At 35.6% G+C, this 13610-nt stretch overlaps 1 long non-coding RNA gene across 1 annotated transcript; it reads right to left on the bottom strand.

Annotated features, from left to right (window-relative positions):
• Positions 1–5792: 5792 nt before the first annotated feature.
• LOC110468100 (uncharacterized) lies at positions 5793–13209 on the bottom strand. The gene is made up of 4 exons (XR_014953627.1): positions 12227–13209; positions 11974–12084; positions 7816–7856; positions 5793–7715 (listed from the first exon to the last, which is right to left on the bottom strand). It is a non-coding gene; the product is annotated as an uncharacterized LOC110468100 (long non-coding RNA).
• Positions 13210–13610: the final 401 nt, after the last annotated feature.

Genomic DNA, 13610 nt, shown 5'->3' with positions numbered 1-13610 from the left:
GCAGCCAAAAGGTCTCTGTAGCTCATGGATGAATATGTCTCGTAGGCAGATGAAACCTGACATTTCAGAATATATATGTGGCTGTATTATGATGAAGTGTTAAAATATTTTATATGGATGATTAGAAGTGCATTTAACTTCAATTTTTTTTAGCTGAGATCATCTGATTGCTCTAGAATCAAAACTCCTGTCTAGCATCTGTATTATGGTCTTAAATCTACTCTCTGCTACTAAAGGTTCTTTTAATGTAAGTAGGGTGTTAGGTATCCTTTGCAAATCATTGTTTCATTGTCTTGATTGCAGCCTTTCTATCTACCAGCTGTTTTGGGGACTTTCACTGGAGGTATCATCATAATTAACTACAAAGGAAGATACCAAAAATCTTACCTCAAATGTTAGTGCCATCAGGCATTGCTCATTACAAGAATGGGGAAGACGGTTGTAAGTATTTTTGCATTTATTGGACTGACTAGATGTATTTAAAAAAAAAAAAAATCCTCAGCCATAATGCCAAGGACAAAATATCAGTGATGGTCATTGCTTCATATTTCATAATAAATTGAATTACCAAAAGAAAAAAATTGTTAGTCATCTGTGGTTAATAATCTACTTCTTTCTCCATGTATTCCCTGTGAGGCACAGAAAACAGTTTATGTCATTCATCCAGATGGATTGGGGCCATAATTAATTTACCAGTGGAAGAATCTTAATATTTCTGGTTCATATTTTATGGTTGTTATCAGTATACTACAAATAAAAATTTGTACACTGGAAAATGAAACATTGCTGATTTCTGAAGTTCTTGTAAGGCAACAGAAGCATAGCATAGCTCCAGCTGCAAAAAATTGTGTCATTTGCACAGATTTATCCTGTAAACAACAGAAACTCATGTTGCATATGACAAAACAAATGAGATAAGGAGGAAAGAAAACTCTGTGCTTCACATGGGCAGAGGCTGCAGTCCTACCCAAAGTATGTCCTTATTCTAACCCAGAAGCATAGTCAAATTTGCTGAATCCCTTGTAATTCCATATGCAAGCATGGTAGGACATGACTTTCTTTAAAAAGCCTGAAGATGATTTCATGGACCTGAAAGCAAGGCTATTTTTTCCAGCCACATTATTTAGTAATTATTATTACTAAATAATTTTACCTTTCAGTTTTCCTCTTGATGTACAGTTAAATGCAATTCTTTAGGATATACATTGTGAGCATTACAAAAGATTGCAGCAGATCTTCCTGTCATGCAAATCAGGATGACAGTTGTAGCGCAGCACCATTTCATCCTATCTGTTGTCATGGCCACAAAACTTTTTTAAAACAGGCAACTAATTTTTCTTTTGCCTCCTGCAATAATCTACAGCTTCTGCAGTTACAAATTAATTATATTCCCTTTTTTCTTTCACTATAAAGTGTGTGCTACACATTTAAATACCCTGTGGTCGTTTTATAACATCTTATTTAACTTTGAGTTTCCTCATTCTTATTGATGTCGTGTTTTATTTATTCACTTGAGTTCAATATTCTCAGTAAGGTGCTGGATCTTCAAAAGAAATCTTCAGTCACAGCAGAGTTCAATCAAATCACATTTCTGCAAGTTGTCTTCCAAGGTTAAAATTAAAACATTATACTTATCATCTCTGGACGTGGAATGGAAACGAGATGATCATGGAACTCCTTATGGAAGTGTAAAGCAGAAAGTTGATGATTTTTCAATTAATATTGTTCCTTTAAAATTATGATAATTTACAACTACCTGCTAACCATGTACCTAAACTAATTTTCACTTCACTTTTCAGCATTTCACATATACTTCAGAACACCTCGAAGAGAAAGCTCAAGTGAGACAATACTTGGAGGCTGCTAAGAGATCTCATTACCCTTTGTCTGGTAAAGCTGACAGATGAAATGTTCCACTTTTTCTGTGAATCCTCAAGGGTTTATTTAAAAGATTATGATCTCGTACTTTACTGCACATGGAGTTTCAATGCTGGAAATGTAAGAACACTGTGAATGTAAGAAGTTTTAGCACATCTGTGCTTCATAGCTGCTAAATTCATCAGTGACTCCAGGTCACAGCCTGTGACAGTTTGCATCCTTGTTAATGAAATCTCATTAAAACTGGCAACTGCTCCAGAATGTGAAAGGCCAGTTTTCTCTTGGCCTAGTTTAATTTTCAAGGGTTAGCAGAGGTGAGACTCTGAACTCAAGAAGTGAGTGGGCAGGATGCTGGATAATATAATCTAGACTCCCTTTCCCATGAAAGGGTGGGCCAGGTGATCTTTGAGGCCCTGAGCTCTGTGATTATTCTGTGATGAGTTCTGGAAATGCCCTGATTGAATGCTGTTTTAAGGGTATTTGCTTCCACAGGCAATTATTTGAGTGAGTGCAACGGGTGAAATTTTTCATTTCTCATAATTTTATAGGTGAAGCATTTTATCTTGTAATGTTTGCTGCATGCAAACATGTCCTCCTAGTGCAAGAAAAGCTTAGAAAACCTGAAGAGAGAAAACCACAGTGACTGTAGGACTGGTGTGCAGAATGAGAGAAGAGACTGAAAGAGCTGGGTTTGTGTAACTTAACTGCAGGATGAGGGGGAATCTAATTGCTGTCTGCAGGTACATAACAATTTTATAGATAGCAGACTCTTCCTGGAAAGGGGCAGAGAACAGATCGCTGTGGCAAGGGAAATTCTGATTTAATTTCAGAAGAACGCTTTTCACAGTGAGAGAGGTTGCTCAAAGAGTCTGAGACTTTTACCCTGGAATATATTCATCACTTGACTGAGAGCTCTTGGCAAACTTATGCACCTTTGAAGTTTGTTTTGAGCATTGGGTTCAGTGTCAGAAGCTCTTTCCATCCTAAAGTATTCTAGGGTCCATGAGTTTCTGGGTATGAATGATCAGGTAAGAAGTGTTTAATGTGCACTTTCAATATTTTCTGGTCTGGGAAGACTTGCTAAGTGGTCACAGCCCTACATGGAGAAGACTGCCATTCTAAATGAGAGCAACTCAGATACAGAAGCACTATTTCTCTTCTAGATTATTCTATTACGACAGTTTTATAGACCAACTTTTATAGTTTCTAGACTTTCAACAGTGTATATATTTAATTGTGGGTATTTTGAACTTATTTACCAATAATAACAATAACATTAGCAATAATAATTTTTTTTTCAGAATTCAGCAAACGTACATAAATATGTTTTACAGGAAGCCTCAAAATTGGAGAAAATACAGGCACAGAGAAGAAGTCTATTTTCTGATTAGTTTTGGGGGGGGGGAGGGGGGTTGTTGGGCTGCTTTTGGAGTGAATACCAAGAGACTATTGTGAGTGAAATTTATTGTTCTCTGACGGGCACTCTCCAGACAATAAAGGGAATAGATTCTATTTTGAAATCAATGTTTGCAATTTTCTGCTTCTCCTTCAAATACAAAGAGCACAATCTTTAAATTCGCAAAACCAATTAACAGATATTTCTTCAATTTTATTCATTTGCTTGTACTTGCAAATAGCACTTTATTTTTGTTTGTTAGATTAATTTAAATAAGAGCAGCTGTTTAATTTGAAGCTTTTAAGTGTAGGTTGTCTTTCTTGTGATAAAAGAAAAACTTTAAAAAATGTCTTGTTAAAACACTTTCCATAAATCTTTCTGCTGTTGACAGGCCATGTATTAGAATTGCACTAGATCTCAGATACGTTTTTTGGAACAGATCCTTGGGGAACATAAAATGGTTTAAATGGATCTCTATAAATTTACAGTAATTTATAAATTTGTCTATAATGAAGCAGAGTATTTACAGAACACTGCTAAAACTAGAATGTACTTTTCACAACTTTTCCAATAATCAATGCCTTTAATAATGTTATTTCTGAATTTTAGCTTTTCTAAAAAAAAAAATCAACCAAAAAACAAAACTCCACACCCTCATTAATCTTTGAATCTTTGGCTTGACAGAGATAAAATCAGAAATCATTGTTATTGGTGATAATATATTTATTTTGTTTTTTTTTCTGCAACTTTAAAGGCTACAATGGACAATTGTTCTTGTAGAGAACAATGCATTTGTTTTTAAGACAATAATGGGCTAAGGCATTATTGCCTTCTAGTCCAAGCAAGTTACTGGACTAGCAGGTGTTTAGAATAGCTGAAGATGTCTTAGCTGGTCAGAGAGAGTCAGCATATTTTAATATTTACCAAATCTATGAGCCTGAGCTCTTTTGATATCAAAGAGTTCTAAAAAGTATTTCTAAGGTCATGACACCACCAATAAAATTTTCATGGGCAGATGGGCAGTGAGATAAATGAAATTACTTATTGAGATGTATATATATATATATATATATATATATATATATTTATATATATATATATGTATGTATATGTATGTATATATATGTATATATATATAAGTATGTATGTATATATACATGTATACATATATTGATAGTCTTAAATAAAGAGGTGGGTAAAATAGCTTGCATTACAAAGGGACATATTTAAAGACAATTTCCTTAGAGCTTTCCCTAGAATAGGGCCTTCAATGATTTCTAGGTCTGCAGTTGCCTGAGCAGCTGTTTGCTTTGGTGAAAGATGAAGGTCTCATCCTTCTTTCCTCCTTACATCTCATCTCTCCCACTTAAGGAGGAAGAAGCGTTATGAGCAGGATCTATTAGTTTTGATTATACCAAGGTGGTAAAGCATTTGATATTGTCTATTAGAATTACATATTAAAGATGCATGTTTGTTCTTGACTTCAGTCATTTACCTCTACTTGGGAATGACCTAAGAAATTTTGAAGAAATTTTGGTATAGATGGTCAGACAGGTCTAGGAGAAGTAACTGGAAGTCAGTATTTACTATCCCAACCCAGTGGTATGTTTGGTACTAAATTATTCTGTTGAATATTGATTGAAAGGACAGGAATAAGTTTGAGCCCTTTCTCTCTGGGATCATAATAAACTGGGGGAACACAGTGGGCTGGGATTGAAACCCTGTCTTCATTAAATCCAACAAGAAAACTCTCCTTCAAGTTGAGGTATTGCTAGCTCTTCTTAGTGATAGAGCAAAACATATATGTCTGGATTTAATACCCTGTCAGTCTCAGCACACTGCTCTGCACTTTGCCAAGCAGAATCTCACCTCCTGGCATTTTGTAGAGCAGAAGCAAATGCCTAGGCTTAGAAAGAGAAACCATAGCCAGACATAAAATAGGGCTAGTAAATGCTGATATTACCTCCTGGCACTCACAGCATGAGCTAGAAAATGGAATGAGGAGGTCTGAGAGCAAGGAGGCTTCAGATTGTGCATAAGTCTATTGCTGAATTCCCATTTGGAGAGCTCCATGTAATGACACAGCAGAGTAATGTAAATGCTGAGATCAACATGCTAAGTGTAAGTTTGTTGAAAAGTCTGCAATTCTATCAGAATCACTGAAGCTGTTTGCATATTTTTCAATATACTGCTTTAGTCTTCTATGTTAAAATTATCAGAATGGCTACGGACTTTTAAATGTTATTTCCTTTAATTCTCAACACTGGAGGCTAGCTGGTAGTAAGCAAGGAGGAATTCTGTGCAGTGCTGGTTTTTCCATGCTGAGCTCTTACTCTAGTTTTATACCTCCATTGAAAGGATTTATAGGTGAAAGAATTGTTTGTTTACATTTCTTGCAGCACAATATTTTACAAAACTCTAGTTTAATTCTTGGTTTTATAAAGCAAGAAACTTTGCAAAGAAGACTAATAATTAACAAAGAGAAACACATAACATAAAGCATAAAACATAAAACATAAAATCTAATACAAACTAACATTTCTCTTGAACCCCAGGGACACAATATTTCCCTTTATTCCTTTTCACTTGACACACTGTAGAATCACCTTGGATGTAGTTGTGTCAGGGCAAGACTCAATGATATCTTTTACAACATTGGTTGCTTCAGCTTTCTGCCTGTCATGGACAAATGATTTTTGTAATGGTCTCTCCACCTCATGCTGATATACTGTTTGGGACACTGCATAAGGGAAATGCAGCTGAGGGTCAAACTAAATATAACTCTGATCTGGAGCCTGGAAGATGTGGCTTTAAAAAACATTTTTCTCCTAAAGCATATTAGGATTGTTGTGGACTACCTAGCTTGGTAAAGCAGGAAGTATTATATTTTTATATACTTATGTTTAAAATTCAAAGGTTTATAAAGGCTTGTTATTACAGGTAACTTAGTTGTTCTAAATTCTAGATACTGTACAATTTTAATCATCCCTTACTTAATGTGAACTTGAAAAAATAATAAAACTTTCTGTTTGATTTAGCATCATTGTTATTGGTGATAATATATTTATTTTGTTTTTTTTCTGCAACTTTAAAGGCTATGATAGACAATCACAGGCATATAAGTTGCCCCTCCATTTTCAAGAATAAAGTGAATTCACTGATGATCATTAGTTATCATTATCTTCAGTACCTACCAGTGCAGCAAAGAGCTGACTTGAATTTCAGCATCAGTAAAGAATGATAGATATTCTCCATTAAAGACAAGCTACAAAAGAAAGAAAAGACTTTCTTGGTCTCTTGTTCCAAGGAGACAAGAGTCTGTGCAAACCTTGTAATAAATACAAATCACCTCTTTTGCAGTGCTGCTTCACCTGTGCCATTCAAGGCCTCTGCCATTGCAGGGATGCTGCAGTCAGGGAATCTTTTCTTTCTCATCTCTGCAGAATAATTACTTTGGGAGGCTACACAAGCACACTGTAGACATGCTATTTGGGACTTACAATCTTTCTGCCACAGGTAGCTGAGACTCCCCTGTAAGGTCTTAAGGGTCTTAAATCCTGTGTAAATTCTTCAATCATTTACAATCACTTTACTGGACACAGAATTTAGCTGCTGTTCTGGTCTCTCTGCTACATGTTTGAGAAGTGCAACACAAGCCTGTCTGGGAAATGTCTTTGCACCCCTTTAGTCCAGGTGTATTTCTTCATGCTCTGTAGTGAAAAAATGAGGGTGTCTGTTGAACCTACAGAAGCTTCTAGGATGCCCTGGACCTTACGTGAAGCTGCAAGTTAAAGGGTGTGACTTGATCCAGTATTAATATCTCATCTCTGTCATTTACTTATGTAGGGAATCTCATTCACCACAGCAGACTATCCCCAGCCACTGCTCTGGCTTATACAGCTCTTTTCAGCCCTGCAGCTCTTGAACCCAGTATTTAGGAGCAAGGACAAAACATAGGACACCATTATCTGTATTTGATTGCTTCAAATAAGAAAAAAGTCTTGTAATTCTTTTTGGTAATAGTGATTGAAAGGATCTATCTGGAAGTAAATTTATGTGTCAGCATCCTTATATTTTTACCCTAAAAAAAATAATTATTAATCTATTATACTAGCTGCACTTGCCAGCAAATTTGTAAGGTGACAAAAACCCTACAATCTAGTGAGACAGAAAGGAAAAAGTAAGGTAAGGAATAAGGAAACCAGAAGGAATTCTGCTGAAAACGTATATAGATAGAAAGTATTCCTATATATAACAATATAGCTTCTAGAAGACAAGCTTGCAATGCATGCAAATATGTAATTCCAAATGGGTAACCAAAAGGTAATGGCACTTCAGCATGGGCTGAAGGTAACAGACCACTTAGAGGCTGTGTAATTCATGCTGAAAGGATATGCATTTGATGGTGTATATGCTGTCCAGGATTTGTAGGTGGTCAGACCTTGAGGAAGAAGAGGAAGAAGAGTTCTTGTGCTGACATGAAGAAAGGACATAGTTTTAAAGGCAGGAAATGTTCTTGCAAAACACGAGACTGTACTTACCTCAGACTTAAGTAGAACATGCAGGCCAGATGTTTAAATTGCTGTAAATATAAGTTAAAAATTTTAAAAGAGTAATACTAATTTACTGTGGCTGTCCTTTTTATAAAGGAAAGTAGTGTCAGCAACAGCAGGAAGAAACCAAAGGAACTGATTTGTCCATTGCCAGAGCAAAGCTATATATCTGACAACTGCTTGTTGATTCTCATGCTGTCTCACAGGTAAAGAATGTGGGTGAGGCAAACCCCCAAAGAAGAAAGTGTTCTCTGACAGAGCTTCCTCACACCCCAGCTTCTTCACCACCCACAGCATGGTTGCTCCCATATTCTGTCAACTCCTCCAAATGTGTGAGGCAGTGGGAACAACCAAAACTCATAGTTAGAACTCAAAGAGTAAACGTTGCTATTAGCTTTCTAACCAAGGTAACTCAGCCCAAGCTAGAAGATCACTGACCTACTGCTCACACAGGTTTAGCAAAAATTATTTGCAGCTGCAAGGTCACTCCAGTGTTTTATATTCCACATTGCCATTGTTCTGTTCCTAACCCATTCCTCCTAACACCTTTCCTCCCCTGCTGGAAAATTACAAGAAGCAGCAGCAGAGAACATATTTTTTAATGAAAGAAGGTTCCTATAAAAAGAATGTTTTATAGCCTGTTCCTTATAAAAAGGTAAAAAAGAAGAATATTTCTGTAAAAGAAAATGAACAAAAGACTTTTCAGCATTTCATTTGTTCATGCTATACGAGTTTTCCCCACTCTAAAATACTGAAAATAAGTCTGCACTAACCCTGCTCTGCTGTATTTGTAAACATGTACATTGGTACTATTTTGTTTGGCTATAAAAGAGCAGTAAAAACAATCTATCAGTTCTATAAATCTTGTAAGTATTCTCTAACAGAATCTATTTTAAATATTGTGAAACAGATGCAAATACTTTGTTCTCAGTTCAAAGGCATGTCTTTAATTCATCTCTAGATCTTAACTTTGCTTTCTCCAATTCCTTGTTAACTCCCCTTCTTTCTCTGGAGCTGGTCTGATTTTTGGCATCAAAAGATTCAAGCTTCAAAGAGTCAGAGGGTCAGATTGTTTTATATACACGCAGCTGTCCCTAAGGTCAGTTTTGTCTTTTAGACTTCCACCTTCTACTACAAAGCTCAGATACTCAGAGGCAATAGTTTAATCTCCATTTTAAGTTACTGATAAGCCTGAAAATTGGATATTTGTGTTTTATTCACTCATCTCTTGATCACAGAGCAGTGAAATGCTTGAGATAGATAAAAAAATTATGGAACACAAGAACCGAGCTGCCCAGGGGGGAAAAAAATGGGCAAACAGTTCTGCAAAAGGGAAAAAAGTGATGAGAAAGCTGAAGATAATCCTTCAACCACTAACAAAGAGAAATTCTTCTCATATAAAAGCACCATAGTTAATTCGTCAAACGCCCCCATAATTTGGAGACTGTTGTGAAACATGCAAAGAGGCCAGAATGGACAAAGTGGCTTCTCAGGACTGTAAAATAAGCATATAAATTGACAAAAGACATAGCAATTTTTAAAAAAAGGAGAATATGAAAGAAGGGAAATGTTACAGCGCTACTTAATATATTTTGAGAACAAGGCAAGAGAAGAAATTCATAAGTAATTTGAAAGGATGAAAAAATGATCCAAATATCAGACTTCCCAAAAATATCAAAAACAGTGTGACTGTAGTTTAACTTATTTGATATGCTATAGAAATTTTTAACTATCCAACACTTACAAAATGTAAAAAAAAAAAAAAAAAAAAAATTATCAAAATTAGATTGCAATGGGAAACCCTAGAGATCCAGAGCTTTCTCCATGAACAGTATCACAAAGCAGAATACCTGCTAAGTTTCTCATTACTGAAAATGAATTACTGAGAAGGAAGAGAATTGCTTTCCCAGTTCCTTTTGTCCCTCTTACCTAAGGAAGAAAGTTTCTAATTTCCTGGTTTTCAAGTCCCAGCTCCAGAATGTTCCACCTTTCAAATACAAAGAGAATCTGACAACGAGGTCCTTGGGATCCAAGGATCCTGGCAAGCAGATCAGTCAGGACACTGAGGAGCTAATTTCCAGAAGAGCAGGGTTTGTCAGCATCACATTAAGCAGCAGCTGGACAGTGAACCAGACAAAACCCTTCCTGGCAGAGGACAGAGCTCCTCAGACCACTGCTGGCACTGTCTCTTTCTCACAGAACAATTTGGTGCTGATGGACTGACATATTCTGTAAAAAAAGCTACTATATCAGAAGATCTTCTGGCAATGTAAATTCCCAGTCAATATTCTGAGTGGCATAAATGTGGTTTTAAACAGGTGTGACCAACAATGTTCCTCATAAAAACACTTGGAAAGATAAAAGACACAAATGAGAGTAATACTTTATAAGAGAAAATAAGTGAAATATGTTTTCCCCACGTATCAAGACTACAACAAATGGCTGGAAAAAAAACAGGCAAAACATTTATTTGAATAATCAGCTGTGCATTGTGCTACCAATGACATTTGAAAAGGGACATACTAATATTAGCCTATACAATGATCTCTAGGAAATGCAGGGAGATTCTTATAAACATTGCTAGTCTCCTGTTAAAGGAGAAAAAAATTATGCTATATAATAGGGACAAGAATTACACATGACCAAATACTTCACTGCTCTATTTTCATTCTAATTCTCTGTTTGCAATAGTTGATTCTGGTATCAAAAACCCAGAGCACAACAGAAGAATTGTGGCAGATATTTTATTATGATGAATTTGCATTGAAAGTACACTATCCTTTTAAGAGCTTTTTTCCTTTTTTCCAAGGTACTTGCCTGTTCTGAGTGACTCCTCTGTAGCTAAAATGTAGTAAATTAAAAATATTTAACTTCATAATTCACATTCAGGTAAAAATTGTCTCAATCACTTTAAACTGAAGAAATAGACACACTAAAAATTTTTAAAGGCCATTTCATAAGCAAATTCTTGTCCATTATATTTCATCTGAGAGGAGTAAATTAAAAATAACTTGGAAAATATTTTTCAGGCAATTTTCAGAAAATTTCCTTCTTATTTGCATTCACCGCATGTTTTAGAATAACTAAACCATGTAGAAGGTGATTAGTTGTATGATTTTATGGAGTTTCCAGACCTCTGCATGGCATTAACTCTTCTTTTTTTTTTATTTGCACAGTCTTCCACAGCCCTCTACTTAACTGATATGGTCTCCCACATCAGCAAAACTATTTACAGGAATGTAACTGAGAAATAATTTACAAGGTCAAATGGAATTAAAATTAATCTGGCTAAATTAGAAACATTTTTAATTTCTTCCTATGAGGAATTTAGACCTTTGTGTCTTTCTTGGGTATCCATATGTTTATTTTTCAATTCTTAAATCTTTTGACATTGTTTAAAATTGTTTTGTTACCAATGCATAGTGTGCTGTGATTTCAAATAAAAATGGGAAGATACTGTTTCAGTAAAAGTCCACATTTATTTGTTAGCAGATCAAAAAAAGTAACTGAAACATGGTTTTATAATAACAGCAACAAAATATTTTGAGTTTGACTGCTAAAACAAGAGTTGTTTCATTCAGTTAAAAGAGACACAGATTATTCAACACCAAACAAGAATGGGTGTCTAATTCCTCATTAGGTTTTTCTTCAGGGTGAAATGCATGGTGCCTCTATTATAAGAAATAAACTAGATATTAAGAAAAACAATGAAAATGTGCATTATCTGTTCAGTTCTAAGACTTAGATCATCAGCCAACAGAGAAGTTATTGAAATGAACTTTGAATTGTCTTCTCTAAGAAGGATTTCACTTGGAAAATATGGCAAAGTTTTATTGTTCCGGAAAGTAATGAAATATGATCTGATGAGATACAAAAAAAAAAAAAAAAAAAAAAAAAAAAAAAAAAAAAACCCAAAAAAAAAAAAGACACCCTGTAAATTAATACTTTTGTATTACAGCCTAAAATATATTTCATCAGTCAAAGCAGTCCTAGCAGATGGATATAACCATAAAACAGGGCAAATTTCTGTTATTAAGCAATTAGATAATTGGCTTGCTATTTTTCCCCTGCCAGAGAAGGAGTCATAAAAATACAAGATTCTTATAATAAAAGACAGTAACGTCATAATATTAAAAATACACTCACCCTTAGCATTCCAGGTAATCTGTCCTTCACTGGACTTTATCTCTGCTTCTTTCCCTAGGATCTCAGGAGATTAGTGACAGTTTGTCCCAAAGAATTGTTAACCTTTATGCCCTGTTAGGAATTGGAGGAACAGAGGAACAGAGACCTGGGACCTGAGTTATTGGTTCACCTATTTCAATTCCTGATGTGCTACACAGTAGAAATATTTTTTTCCTCTCCTCAGACAGGAGGTGGCAAAAGCATCATATCTTACCAGTAGGGTTGCAGTTTCTGCTCTGTGGGATGTTACACAATTGAGAGTCCCTGATCCTTGTTTGTGTTTTGCCCAAGATTGCACCTGAATTACCCTGCACTTATTTGCATTGATGCAGGCACAATGAGGACACAGCTCTGTGTGACGTGCCCGAGGACTGGTGCAATGCAGGGACACTGTCCTACACCACAGATAGTGGGGTTTGTTGCCATCAGCATTTTACAAATTTCCAACCTTTTTTTCAATCTTGCCTGTGCTCCATGCCATGAGCAGACAGTGTGCACACAGTGAGTGGCCCAGCACTGTACAAGGCACTTACTGGGAGGAAAGGCACCTCACTCCTGCATGACATGGCTCAGAGAAGAGGAAGGTCACCAATGAAAGCCAAATATTGAGCTGCCACTGTCACAATATAAATGCTCCATAATAAATACAAATGAATTTAAGGGATACTGCACCTCTGCAGTCTTTTCTCTAGTCAGGACCCATTACAGTGAAAAATAAAGGAAGATTTGTACGGAAAAATTCTGTTCAGTCTTTGAATTCAGGTTCAGATTTGGAAAGAGAATATCTGCAGATTTTAAGTCATCACATTGTATACGACAGCTCTTGTAATAAAAAAATTATTGGGGCAATGGCATTAACTGTCCAGGAGCATCTTAAGTGAACTTCAGTGCCCTTTAATCCTAATCTCGTTTGATAGAATATAAAAACACACTTCTTTTTAATGTGAAGTTTACAAAAGTTTTGCATTGTACTATATTAGGACAATGTATTTGAGCCACCCCAACAGGGAAACAGTCTTTTAAAATGTTAATATATAATAGATTGGCATTCAAATTTAATTTTTTTTCAAGCTTCAAGTTGAAGTATATATATCTTACAATACAACTGGTTTACTTACTTGCCACATTTGATCTACTGCTTGCTCACAGTAAGCAACAGGCAGGAATAAGTCTTGATTTACCAAAGGGTAAGGAAGAGGAATATCAGATCCACACGCTGAAGAGCCAAGTCTAGCCAAACTTGAAGAAGCTTGGCTTGCTTCAAGCTTAAATTAACCATTGGCTTGAGCAGGTATTCTATCAATTATGCAGAGAGTAAAACTTGTTGGATTACAATCTTAGATACTAAATCAAAATGTATTTTTAAAATGCATTTTAAAGCATTGTTGGCCCTGGAACAGTATTTTAGTGCAAGAAATGAGACTGTTACATCTTTCCCAGTGGAGCTGTCATCTCATTGATATTGACTTGTGTTTCCCAGCTGCAGACAGAGTAGGACTGACAAAATTCAAGTCTCATTGAATTTTCATGTCCCATTAGAAAATAGTAAGACTCAGAAAACCTCAAAGCCAATTTAACCTTAAACCTATAGATAATAA

This window comes from Lonchura striata, chromosome 3 (assembly GCF_050655825.1).
Source record: "Lonchura striata isolate lonStrDom1 chromosome 3, ASM5065582v1, whole genome shotgun sequence".
Lineage (NCBI taxonomy): Eukaryota > Metazoa > Chordata > Aves > Passeriformes > Estrildidae > Lonchura > Lonchura striata.
This window is presented reverse-complemented; position numbering and strand designations above follow the sequence as displayed.